We start from the raw sequence: 15,490 nt of genomic DNA, 5'->3' as shown, positions 1-15,490 counted from the left end.
CCCACTCCCCCACCTCCCTCCCAGGCCATCTCTGCCAGGCTTGTCACTACCTTGCCTCAGGGTAATGCTCACATAGAAGAAAAACATGGGGGAAAAATCTTTGATTTATAAATCTGTAACTATGGAACTAGAAAGTTTATCATATCCAGGAAATGTCTGGGGAGTAGTTATTACAGGAACTATTGGCCCTCTGGGAAATGGCAGGATTTCTCAGATTCAATTTTTGAGTATGAGCCAGAGGCAGATCCAAACCAAGAAAGATGGACTGGTGACTATAGAAAGACTCACTAACCTTTCTTCTCTTAGGAATATTTTCACCAAGAGCCCTGGTGGTTTTGATGATTTGTCTCATTGTTTACGCTTTAGTTTCTTAAATATGTAGCACAGTTATTACCCTGTTCTATCTAATCTGTTAATGAAAGTGGGCAGAATTCCACTTTTTTCTGTGACATCCCCTTGAAAATAAAATTTAAACTTCAACCTCATTCCTGGTCCCACCTTCGGTTGCAGCATAAACCAAGCTACTGCACACTCAGTGGTCTCATTTGAGTCTTGGCACAAGCTGTTCCCACTGCCTGTGGTGGCCTGGCAGGCCTCCAGCTTATTTGAGAGGTTAATTCTTACTCATCCTTCAAAATTCAGCTCCGAGTCATTGCTCAGACTGCCTTCTCTGGGCTCCCAACGCCCCTCTGAGAGGTCAGTCCCCTTCCGGGCTCCACAGCAGCCTGTGTTCACCCCTCCCACAGCAATGCCGCTGAATCACGTTCTTCCACTCCTGTGCCCAGTACACCACTAGACCACAAGTTTTCTGAGGCCAAGCATGGTGTCTAGTTCTCCGGAATCCCCAAGATACCATCCTATATAATAAAACCCTAATATGCAAATCGACCAAACAGCAGAACAACTGGTCACTATGATGCGCACTGACCACCAGGGGGCAGATGCACAACACAGGAGTTGCCCTCTGGTGGTCAGTGCGGGAGCGCTGCTTAGCCAGAAGTCAGGCTCAAGGCTGCAGGCGGGCGGTAAGGAGTGAGGGGTCCCAGACTGCAAGAGGGTGCAGGCCGGGCTGAGGGACCCCCGCCCCCCAGTGCACAAAATGTTGTGCACCAGGCCTCTATATATATTATAGTCACTAATAAAGGTTATGAAATGAATACATGAATCAATACAATTCAATACATACTTTAAAACAATGATCTGCTATTGGAAAATTAGTACAACCCAACCAGACACATCATAATGAGGTGTGATTTAAATGAAAAATGTTGCTTCTATAAAAGACTTCTGTTTCCAAACTTGCCCTCATCAGCCTTTTTCATTCTGCCACATAAAATGCTCTTCTTTCTGAACAAAAGCTATTGTGAGCACAGCCATGGATTACATCTCGGTTTTGATCCTCCCACTCATCCCCCCCCGCCCCCGCCATGCCCCACTATGGCCATCGTAATTGACTTGCCATTCTCAGGGCATTGTGACCACTGCTTCCCAGAGCCAACACATAGGAAGCACTCAGTCAGTGTTTGTTTAATAAGAGAAAAAGGCCAAGCATCTTGTGACGTAGTAAAGCTTGTGGATGGCAACTAAGTGGGGAAATCTTAACTATATTTAGGTTCAATAAATATGCCAAGCACTGAGTTTGGTATGAGGAGAACAAAGATGAAGAAAGCATGGTCTCTCACAGAATTTACTGTATATTGAGGTAAAAGATACATAAGTAGATAATTTCTTTTTTAAAGTGAATGCAGTAAAAGAAATTGAATAAAATAAAATAAAAGTTTGCATAGTTCAGAAAAGACTTCCTAGATCTAGAAGATGATTTTTGAAGGATGAGTCTTAAAGGATGAATAAGTCTCTCAGTTTAAGAAAGGGCAAAAGGCAACTAAAGGCACAGAGGCACAAAACAGTATGGCATAGGCTAAAAGCTACACGTGATATAAGCAAGGGGTGGTGGAGGCCTGAACGAGAGCAACCGTGATAGAGATGAAGAGAAGGGGGTCAATTCAGGAATTAGACAGATCAAGGATCAGCATCCTTGATGATGACAGAATTAGCAGGGAGAGGGAAAGAGAAGAAAGTAATGAGTAGATAAAGAAGAAGCAGGTTTGGGGTGGGATAGGGAAAAAATGAGTTTCAGTTTTAACATGTAGAGTTTCAATATATTGGGGACATCAAGTTGCTATTATACGTAGTAGATAGTCTGACATAAGCAGATATATACAGCTGGCAGTTTGATATGCAACCCAAGCTCTTATAATCAGAGTCAGAAATCTAAGACCATAAGAGCAAATGAGTTTGCTTGAGGACCATATATGGAAGAAGCAGCCAAGAACCAAGAACAGAGCTCAGGGTCACAGAGAAAAAGCAAGGGAGGAATAGCGCAGGAAGATGATCAAACAAAGCAGGACGTAATTGCATAACCAGCGGTGAGTAGTTCCTCCAAGTCAAGGGCATAGAGTTTGAAAGAAAAAGAAATCAAGAGTGATAATTACAGCAGAGGGTCCAAAAAGATAAGAACAGAAAAGTAATCATTGGATGTGGCAAAATACATGCCATTGGGCTGACGTGTATGTTGGCAGGGAGGCTTCAGTGGAATGATGGGGGCTGAAGCCAAATTGCAGAGAAGGGGTAAGTGAAAGGCAGGTGAGGAAGGGGAGGCAGGGAGTGCAGGGTGGCTCCCACAGAAGCCTGAGTGAGAAGGGAAGAAAAGAAACACGGTAATATTGGGGTGGGCAAGGAAGAGAAATAGTGGTTCCAGAGTCACAGGAAAAATTGTATTAGGGTGGGAGAGTCATAAGCATATTGGCAACTAGGAGAAGCCACTGAAAGCGAAAAGGTGTAAGACAAAGCAAGCTCATTAAACATGGCCTCCTTGTTGCCTTGCACTGTGTCTATTTCTTTTCTTCTCTCTCAGCACAGTGCCTGACACAGAGGTAACCAATGTCTGCCAAATGAATACATGTGTGAGTAAATGATGAAGCAACATCCAGAGGAATCCTGCAGAGAATGGTCAAGGGAATAGGGTGCGAGACTGACCTCCCACAAGAAAAGAAACACTTCATTCTCTGAAACAGAAAGATAGGCAGGGGGAAATGGATTTCCAGGTCAGAGCTTTCTAACATGGATAGATTAATTTTGCAGATTGGTGAATGCAAGTATTTTAAATCATCTAATTAATTGTTATGAGTTATTGTTTTATTTACTGGTTTAACACTTCTCCAATGAACATTTTCAGGAAGGTAAACTACTGGTATATTCTTTCTGGTCTGTGGTCTATGTATTTTTCTATCATATCACTCCTTAAAAGACAATAAGCCCCTTAAGAAGATGAATCTTGACTTTTTTAACTTATTTTTTTAAGAGAAGTTTTAGGCTTACAACCAAATTGAGAAAAGGGTAGGGAGATTTCCTATATATGAAATGCCCCCACATATGCACAGACTCCCCCATTATCAATATAATTCACCAGAATGGTATACTTTTAAACCAAGAATGAGACATCTTAATCATCCAAAGTCCATAGTTTATCTTAGGGTTCATTCTTGGTATTGTACATTCAGTCTTGTAGACAAGTGTATGGTGACATATATTTATCATTATAGTATCATACAGAGTATTTTCACTGCCCTAAAAATCCTCCACTATCTCCCTATTCATCTCTCCTCTTCCTCACTCCTGGCAACCACTGATCTTTTCATTGACCCTATAGTTTTGCCTTTTCCAGAATGTCATATGGTGGGAAGCATATCATTTGTAGCCTTCTCAGACTGGCTTCTTTCACTTAGTAACATGAAATTAAGGTGCCTCCATGTCTTTTTGTGCCTTGATAGCTTGACTTTTTTATTTTTTATTCCTTACAACACTTTACACAGTTTGGTGTATATGAAAGGTATGCAATAAAGGCTCATTAAATTTATTAACATAAAACTACTAACATCCAAAGCAATGCGCTTGTATTTGTTTCAAACCTCTGGGTAAAATGGACTATATTACTATTCTAGAGGCCCGGTGCACAAATTCATGCATGGGTGTGGTCCCTCAGCCTGGCCGACAATCCGGGCCATCTCACCCAGTCCCAATTGGGGCCAGCCGGTGGGGGGGGGAGGGGGCGCTGCGGGAGGTTGGCCAACCACGGGAGGTTGGCTGTGGGAGTGCACTGACTGCCAGGGGGCAGCTCCTGCATTGAGCGTCTGCCCCCGGTGGTCAGTATGTGTCATAGCTATCAGCCAGTCATTTGGTCAGCCAGTCAGTTGCTTAGGCTTTTATATATACAGATAGGCTTTCAAGTACTACAAACATTAGGATTATTTATAGGTTTGACAGAGTCAAGAAGTCATTCATCAAGATATTATGTATGTCACTACATAACACATATTTTACCAGAATTTGCCTTCAAATTGATAATGGAATGAACTGAAAGTGCTTCTTGAAAACATCTATGCCCTGGTTCTCCTTCAAATGCTCCACCATTAGCATTTAGGGCATGTCACTGAAAGGGAAATGTTTTCAACCTTCTCAAACCCCTGACCATTCCCAGATCACATCACACCTCTGTGCCCTACCCTCTCTGCTTGAAACTCTCTTCCATTTGTATTCACCTGGCCAACTTCCACTCATCCTTCAAGATCCAGTTCAAATGCCAATTTAGTTACAAAGTTTTTCAAATCCCATGTCTCACCCTACAGTGATTATTTCTTTATTATGAAACTAATCTGCTGTATTCTAATAACTAATCAGATGAGTTCACCCAAGCATGCCTTTTCACGTTTGTATCCCTAATACCTACCACACACCTAGGCGTAGTCCCAGGGTGGAAGCTGTGGAGGTGGTGTGTGGGGAGCCACCACAGCCATGACATACTCAGCCCCAGGGCGCCTTATGTGCCATGCCAGCTCAGCCTGGTTTAGTGAACCTGAGTGGGGGGGTGAAAGGCTTAGAAAAGACAGACATGAGAACAAAAGCTGGGTCTCGGGGGATGCTGCTTCCCTGATGAGGAGACAGCGCCAGCACCCACAAGCCATGTCTTTATTTTATAGCAGATGCCATGAGGCAAAGTAAGGGCATGATCAAGTTGTTTACAACATTCTCGTGGGTTTCAGGCCCACTCAACTACATGCACCTGAACTCTATCACTCAGGCACGTGGGGCCACGTGTTTGGACCACAGGTTCAAGCTTACAGCTATAGCTGTTGGCTAATTGTGCTGGGAGGGCCCTGCCATCCAAGCTGGGACTTGCACGTGGCAATGAGAGGACTGTGCCCTCTGAGTAGTCCAAGGCTTGAACCTGTCCAAAGCACTCTGGCCATGCCCCACAGTGGTGAAAAGTGCTTGAGTTCAGGTTATATTTTGAAGATAGAGCCAATGGGATTTGATGATATCAAGTGGATATACGTAGTGCATAAAAGAAAGAGAGAAGCCCTAACTGGTTTGGCTCAGTGGATAGAGCGTCGGCCTGTGGACTGAAGGGTCCCAGGTTCGATTCCGGTCAAGGGCATGTACCTTGGTTGCAGGCACATCCCCAGTAGGAGGTGTGCAGGAGGCAGCTGATCAATGTTTCTCTCTCATTGATGTTTCTAACTCTATCCCTCTCCCTTCCTTTCTGTAAAAAATCAATAAAATATATTTTTTTAAAAAAGAAAGAGAGAAGCCAAGGCTGGCACTAAGGTACGGGTCCTGAACAACTAGAAATTCAGAGGTTCTGTTAACGGATATGAGGAAGACTGTGGGAGGAGCAAGGTGGGCATTCAGTTTTAATTTGAGATGCCTATTAAGTGCCCAAGTGGAGGGGTTGAGAAGGAAGTTTCAGGGAAAAGGTCTGCACCCTATAAATTTGAAATCATTGGTATATATGTGCTATTTAAAGCCATAAGCCTAGATGAAATCTCCAAGAGATAAGTATAAATACACAAGAGAAGAGGTCTGAGACCTTGGGCACTCCAACTACAACATGGGCAACTCCAACATTCACAACGTGTGAAGAAGGAGGTAGACTCTAGGGGAAACCAGGAATGCAGCACTTGGTGTTCTTGACAGTTAAGAGGGAAAAGTGTTTCAAAGAGGAGAGAGTGGTCTCTCTCTCTGGAAAGTTCATTGGATTTAGGGAAGAGGTTTGGCAGAATAGTGAGAGTACAAGTCTCATTGGACTAGGGACAAATGACAATGGGAGAAGAGACCTCAGGGACAGAGTTTTGCTGTAAAAAGGAGTAGAGAAATGACACAGTAGCTAGAGGGGAGCCACCAAAGGCTTTGTTTGGCTTGGATATTTGTTTTTAAGATGGGAACTAGTGTGAAATGTTTCATATTATTAAGGATGATCTATCTAGCAGAGGGGAGGAAATTAATAATTCTGGAGAAAGAACCTTACAGAGGTTCTAATTACTCGATAATCAATAAGCAATGTCTTTGAGGGGTTTAGGATTTATTGGATCTAGGAGATAAGTGGAGGACTGAGCTGACATAGAGCGGGAACAGAGAGTAACTGGGAGGAGATGGAGCATGGTAACCAGTGGGTTGGCAGGTGGACAAGTTCTCATCTAACTCCTCCTAATTTCTTAGTAAAATGTCACTGGACAGCAGTGAGAAGATGAGGAGGTGATACAAATTTAAGGAGAGAAGATGTGAAATAATTGTATACCTTTAACTATTTTTTAGCACAAAATGCATCTTACATCCTAATCCAGCACACATGCACATATAAATATGTATACATACAACTGAAACAAGCATTTCCTGAAATAATATTTACCCTTATTATATGTTTTGCACTCTATTCAGTTTTAGTCTGCTCTCATCTGTTCAATTTTTTAAATGCACAGTTTGAAACTTGATGAATAAATAGTCTAGAAAAGTGGAAGAAGGAATGGAGTAGGAAGATAAAGTAGACGGCCAGGCAGCAGGACGGGTCCATGTGAGGTTAATGGCGATAAATTTCCCTTGAGCCCACTAGTCATGGTTGTGGGTTTTTATCCAGTCATGTTCAGCTGCCAGGAGGCAGGCATGGAGTAAGCAGATAATTAGATTTAACTAGGATTGGGGTTTTCCAGACACAAGGACATCCCAGAGTTGGCAAGGGAGTTAATGTAATGTCAAAGCATGGAATTCAGGCCAGGCAAGGCTATAAAATGAGGGAGATTGAGAGGACAAAAATGTGGTCAAATCTATGAATTGAAGATCTGGTGGGTTGGAAAGTGAGCCAGGGCCTCAGAGGGAGTGAGCTAGAAAGACAGGAATGTGGGGGTTGGAAAGTGGGTGCTTGGATGAGGTTAATGTTGTTTTGGTAAACACAAGGGCAAGAGTATGACCCTGAGAGAGAATGACTGAGATAAGGAAAGGGACAAGATCCCTGGACAAGAGGAGGTTAAGGAACCAAGAGCATTAAGTGTTGAAAGGATCATTTATCTGGATGCTGAAAAGCTAAAATTGTCACAGGAATTTTAAGAGGAAATGGCAGTGAACCAGAAGCTAAAAATATTAAAGAAATTAAGAGAAGGGACAGGAAGTAGATGACTGCGGCAAGCAGGGGTTGTGGAATAGTCTGAAGCAAGGACTTCAAAGTTGGAGTTTTCTGGAGATGGAAGGGAGAATGGTGGGGATGGCATGGGAGCTGGCAGGCACCTCCCACCCCTCCCGCCAGTGGTATGAGGGCGCGGGAGGGAACACAGCAAGAGAGAGAGCAGAGGGGAAGCAGGGTCCTCATGAAGAGCCGGGTTTCTACTGAGCAAAATCCTAAAGTGAATATTCAGAGAAGTGAAGGCCTTAAGAATTTTGCATGTGGCAGATCCTGAGTTCCAGAGAGCACAATGAAAGGTTTCCAAAATGGGAAGGGGAGAGAAATGAGCCCAGTTAACAGATGTTCAGAGCCACATGAGGAGGAGCATCCAGTTAACTGACTGAAGACAGGAAACTAAGTAAATCAATCACTTTAATTAATTACCACTCTGCTGTGTTTACGTGAGTGTCAGGCCTTTTAAACTAAGTGATGGGGGAAATTGCTTTGATTCTATTGTCCTTCAGAAGGTGTCAGCATAGTTGGCATTCATGGTACATTTTTTACCACATTTTAACCTCTCATTCTCTTTTATACAGATTTTCTCATTCTTTAATGTTCTTAGTTCTTTGACCCAGAAATAAATGCAACAAAATTTAAGCATCTAGTTGAATTCGGTAGAGAGTAAAACCTTTCCACTTGACATTAACTAAAGAACCAAATGATATAAATTTTCTGTTAGAAAACTACTGAACACTAAAATCTTGGTACCAATTAATACTTCAAAGAAAATCTAAGCTTATTACAGAGTTCCCACAGAACCACCTAAAATTCACCCAAGGACATGGAAAAATTCATCCAAAAAATGTTGAACCTTTGCTTTGTGTACACTGTGAACAAAATGCAACATGGGCTCCACCCGCTGGACATTTCATGTTACTGCAATGTTACCTTTTAACTGGCTAATCAAGGTTTTCATTCATTCAATATTATTAATTATTGGTAAATATTATTTATTGATTGTCTTTGATATGCCAAGCACTATTATATGCCAGTGAGATATAATAGTGAACACAGAAGACAAAAATTTCTGTTCTCATGGAGCTTATATTTTAGTTTCTAAAATTTCTCATTTTGTTCACCATAATAAATGACAGGTCATCCTATATAATAAAGAGCTAATATACTAATTAGACTGTACAGCAGAACGACTATCTAGACGACCTTCTGGACGAAGCCAAGGCTGCGAGGGCCAGCTGAGGCAGCTGGGGCTGCAAGGGCCGAGCCTCTTACACGAATTTCGTACATCGGGCCTCTAGTATCTGTATAATAGGTATCCTGGATAAGGCTGAGTGAACCCTAAGACTTTAGAAACTTGATGGATAAAATAAAAATAAAAAGTTTTTAATTAAATGTTATAAAAAATATTTTTTCTAAATATAGAAACATCAATTCATCCTTAAGGTAGGTGTTCTCTGTGGTAATAAAAATATATATCTTGTGTGTCCACTTACCCCCTTGAGTTTTTTAACATAAAATTTTATTAATCTACTACCTATTCATCATTTTTTTTCAATTTAGTTATTTTTCTTTTGCAAAAACAGTATCATGCTGTATGTGATCAGGGGATGGCTTTCTTTTGTATTTCACATTATATCACTAAGATTCTTCATGTTGTGAATGTGCCACAGTTCATTTACCCACTCTTCCACTGGCAGGCACCCTGGTCCTTTCCAGGTTTTTCCTGCTTAAATAGTATTGCTATGAGCATGCTGTACATGTTCCAGGTGTATATGCATCAGAAATGGTCTTAGCTATATACTAGGATAGAATTGCTGAGTCATGGGCATGAACATGTTCGATTTTCTTAACGATAACAATGCACTTGTTTAGAGTAACAGTAACAAATTATGCTCCCTCCAGAAATGAATAATGGATCACTTGAAATGAAATCCTGTCCAAAACTTGATATTTTCAGATTTTTAAATTTGGGGCAGTTAACAAAATGGTACCTCACTGTAGTCTTGATCAGCACTGTGGATGATCAGAAATTTATCATCATGGCTCTCTTGGTTACATGTATGCCCTCCTGTGTAAAATGTTTATTCATTTCCCCAGCATTCTTAGGTTGTGGCATTTATGCTTTCCTTATTATTTGGAGGAATTCCTAATATACTCTTTTAACTCTTTGCTTTAAAATAAGTTAAACTTATAGAAAAGTTGAAAGAAAAATACAAAGCATTTCTATAGTATATATTCTTCACCCACTTCACAGCTATTAGCATGTTACCACATTTTCTTTCTCATCCTCTTCTCTGTTTCTTTCTCTCCTTCTTTCTCTCTTCCTGCGTGTATGTATGTGTGTGTAATTTTGTGTGTAATCCTCTTCTCTATTTCTTTCTCTCTTCCTTCGTGTATGTATGTGTGTGTAATTTTGTGTGTAATCCTCTTCTCTATTTCTTTCTCTCTTCCTGCGTGTATGTATGTGTGTGTAATTTTTTCTCTGAACCATTTCAGAGAGTAATTTTCAAACATGACATTCCATTATTTATCAATACTTTAGTGTGTATTTCCTAAAAACAATGATAGACTCCTAATAGTTAAGCACAACTATCAAAATCAAGAGAATGGCACTGATATAATATTATCATCAAATTCACACACTCCATTCGAATTTTGCCAATTGTCGCAAGTTTCTTTCATGGGCCTGGACATCACCCAGGATCACAGTCTGCATGTAGTTGTCATGTCTCTTCAGTCTTCTTCAATCTGGAACAATTCCTTGGTCTTTTGTCTTTTCATGATCTCAACACTTTTGAAAAATACAGACCAGTTATTTAGTAGAATGTCCCTCATTTGGGATTTGTCTGATGTTGCCCCATAATTAGCTTTACATTATGCATTTTTGGCCAGAATATCACAGAAGCGATTCTATGTCACATATGGAGGCACACGATGTTGATTTGTCCCTGTACTGGTGAAGTTAACTTTTATGAACTTGTTAATTTGGTGTCTTCCAAATATCTCTACTATAAAGTAATGTAATAAGTATCTTGAACTTATTGATATCTAATTAGTAAGTATTCGGGGTGCAGTAAGTCCTCAGTGGCATCATAGGTTCTGTGACTTTAAGCAAAATGACATGTAACAAGACAAATTTAATTAACCATAGGCTAATTGATTTAAACAAGAGTGAAGTGCCTATGGCATCTCATCAATGTTATACCTAAAAAACATCATTCAAGGACTTGATATTATGTAAATATCTACCCCCTATTGACCTTCAATGTTTACAACATTGTCAATCACAGCTTCACATTAAGTTCTAATATCTGATACTTCAGAAGTATCTTGGCTATTTTGGGCCCTTTATTCTTCCATACAAATTGTGAAATCAGTTTAGCAAGTTCCATGATTTTGATTCAATTGCTTTGAAACTATAATTCAAGTTAGGGAAAATAGGCATCTTTATGATATTACCTTCCTTCCCATTAACATGATATGTCTCTCCATTTACTTGGGATCTCTTCTATATCTCTCAGTTAAGTTTTATTACTATTTCTGTTGAGGTTTTCTTGGAGAAAGATCTCAAGGCATTTGAACAATTAGTTTCAAGAGCTGTAGAGCTGAAATTTGGGACAGAAAGGATATGAATTTCTAACCTTTATCTTGGACTAGAAGTGAGCCTAGACTGAACTGGGCTGGGTTCAGCTGAACTTGAAGTGTATATTGAAATCGCATGACAAGTATTTAAGATTGATGGTGAGCTCTTTTCTCTGGTGGCACCCTCTAGAAGCGGTGGGGGTCGTCCTGTGCAAGAAGTCCTACACGGGAACCAGCCCGAGCACAGAAGTGTTTGCAGACAGAGGAACTGCAGATCAGTTTGAAGAACTGTGATCCTCAGAGAGCCAAACACTTCTCGGGCACCATCACCCACTCCCCACCCCAAGTTCTCTGTATGTGTTCTTGGGAGGGGGGGCAGTTGCACTATGATAAGGCCAAGCAAGGCCATGGATATCTCCCACATGGACACAGAGGTGCTGAAGAAACTCAACAAGAATAAGAAACTGGTCAAGAAGCTGGCCAAGAAGTATGATGCCCTTTCAGTCTTCAATCAAGCAGATCCCACAAGTCCTGGGCCCAGGCCTGCATAAGCTAGCAAATTCTTGTTCTTGCTGACCCACAGTGAGAGCATGTGGCCAAAGTCAAGGAAGTGAGATCCATGATCAAGTTCCAGATGAAGAGGGTTCTGTGCCTGGCAGTGGCCATTGGTCATGTGAAGATGACAGATGATGAGGTCATGTTCAACATCCCCCTAGCTGTCAGTGTCCTGGTGTCATTGCTCAAAGAGAACTGGTAGAACATCCAGGCTTTATGCATCAAGAGCACCATGGGCAAGCCTTAGCACCTGTCGTAAGGTACAGCTTAATAAACCATACTACTACAAAAAAAAGAAAAAGGAAAAAAAAGGTTGATGGTAAAATGTGTTTCACTTTAGATACTTCTAATGGAGTTGAAGTACCCACCACTTCCTCCCCCTCTCCTGACCTGAGGCCAGTGTTTAGCTTCCCCTCTTGAGAAGTCAGTAGGAGCTGGCGTGGACAGAGAGACTGTTAAGATTCAGGAGAAACCTGAGGAAGAAGAAGGACCTCGGGCCAGAATTCTATTGTCCTGTGGGGGAGGATGGCAGCATTGAGCACTGGGGACTGTGGAAGAGGATTGTGGGAGGAGATATTTAGGAAAGTAAGCAACTCTCAGGAAGAATAAGGGATGGACCATTATTCCATAAACATCCCATTGTCACAAACCCACCCATTATAAATTACCACCCACAGGCATGTCCCAACCAGCAGACTAAGAGATCATAAGGCAAAATCCCCTTGTTTCTGCTACTGAAGACATGGTTACCCACCAAAGCCAGAGTAGAAAAAAAGTTTTATGCAAAATGGAAAGGAAAAACCTTGCTAATGAGCTATAAATTCAACAATGACCAACCCATAGCAGGTTAATATCCCAAAGAGATAAAAGAGCACAGCCTCCAAGAGAGTACAATCCCACGAAGGCCAACACCATGTGGTCCCTCATGATTTGGCTTGATTTAGCTAGAATTCTGAATATCAGGGGAATCAATGGGCTGGCGGCCTTGTGACACTGCTTTGAGAGTTGATCATCAGGAGTTTGCAATCATTATTCCTCAAAAGAACAGTTCAATAAGATTAGACAAGCAGCTGAGAAAAAGATAACAAGGTTGTCTTGTGAAAGTCAAAATGCCCAACCAGGACTCATGCCCTTCCTGGTGATTCATCACACCTCTGCCACAGAAATGGGCCAAGGCAGTCCCCATGGGCAGGACCTCTTTCCTCAGAAAACAGTTTCCTCCCACAATTTAACAATCAAAGCTCAAAAGGATTCCTTTAGCCTGACATTTTGAAAGTAACAGTTACTTTTGCACTATAGCCATTACAGCTCAATAAGGATTTGAAATGTCAAATTTTAAATAATGTAACTTCCTGATGAGCTTTTCAACATAATTTAACTGAAAAAATGAACTCCTAGGTAACTAAGTGTATTGAGCAATTGCATAAGCCAATTAAAGGTTGCTGCCTAAAATGATGATTTTGCTTTAAAGTGGTATTTATCTTTTCTTTTTTCTCAACAGAAATTCATGACAGGTCTCCTACACATCTCCTACCACAATTATAGTTCCATTCTGCCAGTAACTCACTTTGGGCCCTGTGGAAGAATGCAACTTAATAATGTGTTTAGAATTAGAAACTGTCAGATGTGTTTTCATTTAATTTAAGCTTGTCAAAAACAGCTGCAGTATGGAAACATCAATTATGATAACTATCATAGCCATCGGAAGTTAAACCAAAATATATTATAATCAGTGTGTGTATGTGTGTGTGTGTATATGAGGGGTGGGGGGTATTGTAATTCAAATCAAGAAAGAAAAAATTAGAAAAGAATTCCAGTGAATCAATTTGAATAGTTAGAGATCTGAAATGATTAACAATAGGTCCAACTGATAAAATATTTCCATCTTCTAGTCTATTCATATCTTATGACATTTTATAGTTATTTAAGCTATGTTTCAGAAAACATGCCTGACCAGAGTGGCTCAGTTGATTGAGCGTCATCCTGTGCACCAAACGGTTGCCGGTTCAATTCCCAGTCAGGGCACATACCTGGGTTGCAGGTTCAAACCCTGGTCAGGACATGTACAGAAGGCAACCAATCGATGTCTTCCACTTCACATCAATGTTTCTCTCTCTCTCCATTTCTCTTTCTCTGTCTTCCCTCCTCTCTTTATGCATGTCTTCAGGTGAGGATGGAAAATAAATAAGTAGAAAACGTGATATCCATGGATACAAATAAGCTGAGATTTGTGTTTTTAAACATATAAGAATATATTATACTGTATACACTACCTGGACCATGGGTGAGAAAGCTCAGAATACTCAACAAATAATAATCTTACTTGAGACCTTTGTCTTCAGCTTAATAAATCCAGCTAATGATCTTTGTAAACTACCCCCCCCCAAAAAAAAACATTTTAAGCATTTCATGGCATCAAAAATGTACTGTACTGAACATGGATACATTTGGATAAACAAAAGTTGCTTCCTTTTCATTTATCCAAAGGTATTCTTATAATTCTGATTTATCTTCCAGTTTCAAAGGCTTTCATTTGCTCCTCTGTGAAACACACATAAAAAGAGCTCTGTAGACCTCTAACTTCCCTTTTAGCCACCGCATTCTCTCGCCCATGTGTGCTACTGTGTGCAGGTTGCTAGTGAAAAGGAGCAGGGACAACCCCCAGCCCCACTGCTTCTTAGCTGAGTGGGTTGGAGCACATTATTAACCAGCCGGAGTCTCATTTTCCTCTCTGTACATCCATCTTTCAGAGTGGTTGTGTGGATTTGCAATAATATATGTACAGTATCCAGCTCCTAATAGCACTCAGAAACATGTAGCTATTCTCTTCACCGCATAAGTGCTGTCCTCCATGAACATAATGCTGCCCTCTCCAGCTACATTCTCTTCTCTGATAACTAAACAATACCGCATAAGTGCTGTCCTCCATGAACATAATGCTGCCTTCTCTTAGCCATTCCTCTGACACAATGCTTTCACAACCCATTTATATCTACTATGCAACCAAACATGCCATGCAGATCTTTGATTTATTTTAAAATTAGTAATCCTCTTTAATTTGCCTCATTGCAATTCAGACCTGAATTACAATGCCACATCATTATTTGAAATGAACTCATGAAGAATAAGGCGTCCTGGAGGTCTCTGTAGGAGCCAGAGCACTCACAGATGTAGGGGCAGGGAATGGGGGAGGGGCTCTAAGGAGCAGAATGGGGTCCCTGAGGGGGCTCTGGGAATGGAAGAGCCTAGTCCAATGACCAGAAGAAGGATTTGGGGTCAGAAAGTTTGGGGCTCTTTTCCTTGCTCTGCTCTGCCATACCACTTGATCCTAACAGGCCACCTTCCCAAGCCTCAGTTATCTTACCTATAGGTCTAATATAATAATACCTACCTCGTGGGTTCATTATGAGGATTGGAGCAAAGGTAAACCTTGCTCTGCTCTGCCATACCACTTGATCCTAACAGGTCACCTTCCCAAGCCTCAGTTGTCTTACCTATAGGTCTAATATAATAACCTATCTTGTGGGTTCATTATGAGGATTGAATAAGATAATACAGGGTGTATGCAAGCATATAGACCTAACCAATGGACACAGACAACAGGGGGGTGAGGGCATGAATGGGGGGGATAGGGGATAACGTGGGGATGAGGACACATATGTAATAACTTAATAAATAAAAAATTTAAATAAAGATAACTTTTAACCCTTAAAAAAGATAATACAGGGTGGAGCAAAGGTAAATTTACAGTGGTTTATATGAAAAAATAATACAATAATTAATAAATAATAATACAAGAATAAACTCTGTGCTTCGTGTATTCACGGCTGTAAACCTACCTTTGCC

The 15,490-nt window shown here is 40.9% G+C and overlaps 1 pseudogene; it reads left to right on the top strand.

Annotated features, from left to right (window-relative positions):
* LOC102248750 overlaps positions 1–11,891 on the top strand; it is a 24,629-nt pseudogene extending 12,738 nt beyond the window's left edge.
* Positions 11,892–15,490: the final 3,599 nt, after the last annotated feature.

Source organism: Myotis brandtii, unplaced genomic scaffold, assembly GCF_000412655.1.
Source record: "Myotis brandtii unplaced genomic scaffold, ASM41265v1 scaffold352, whole genome shotgun sequence".
Lineage (NCBI taxonomy): Eukaryota > Metazoa > Chordata > Mammalia > Chiroptera > Vespertilionidae > Myotis > Myotis brandtii.
Note: the sequence above shows the minus strand (reverse complement) of the source record. Positions and strands in the feature narration are given on the sequence as shown.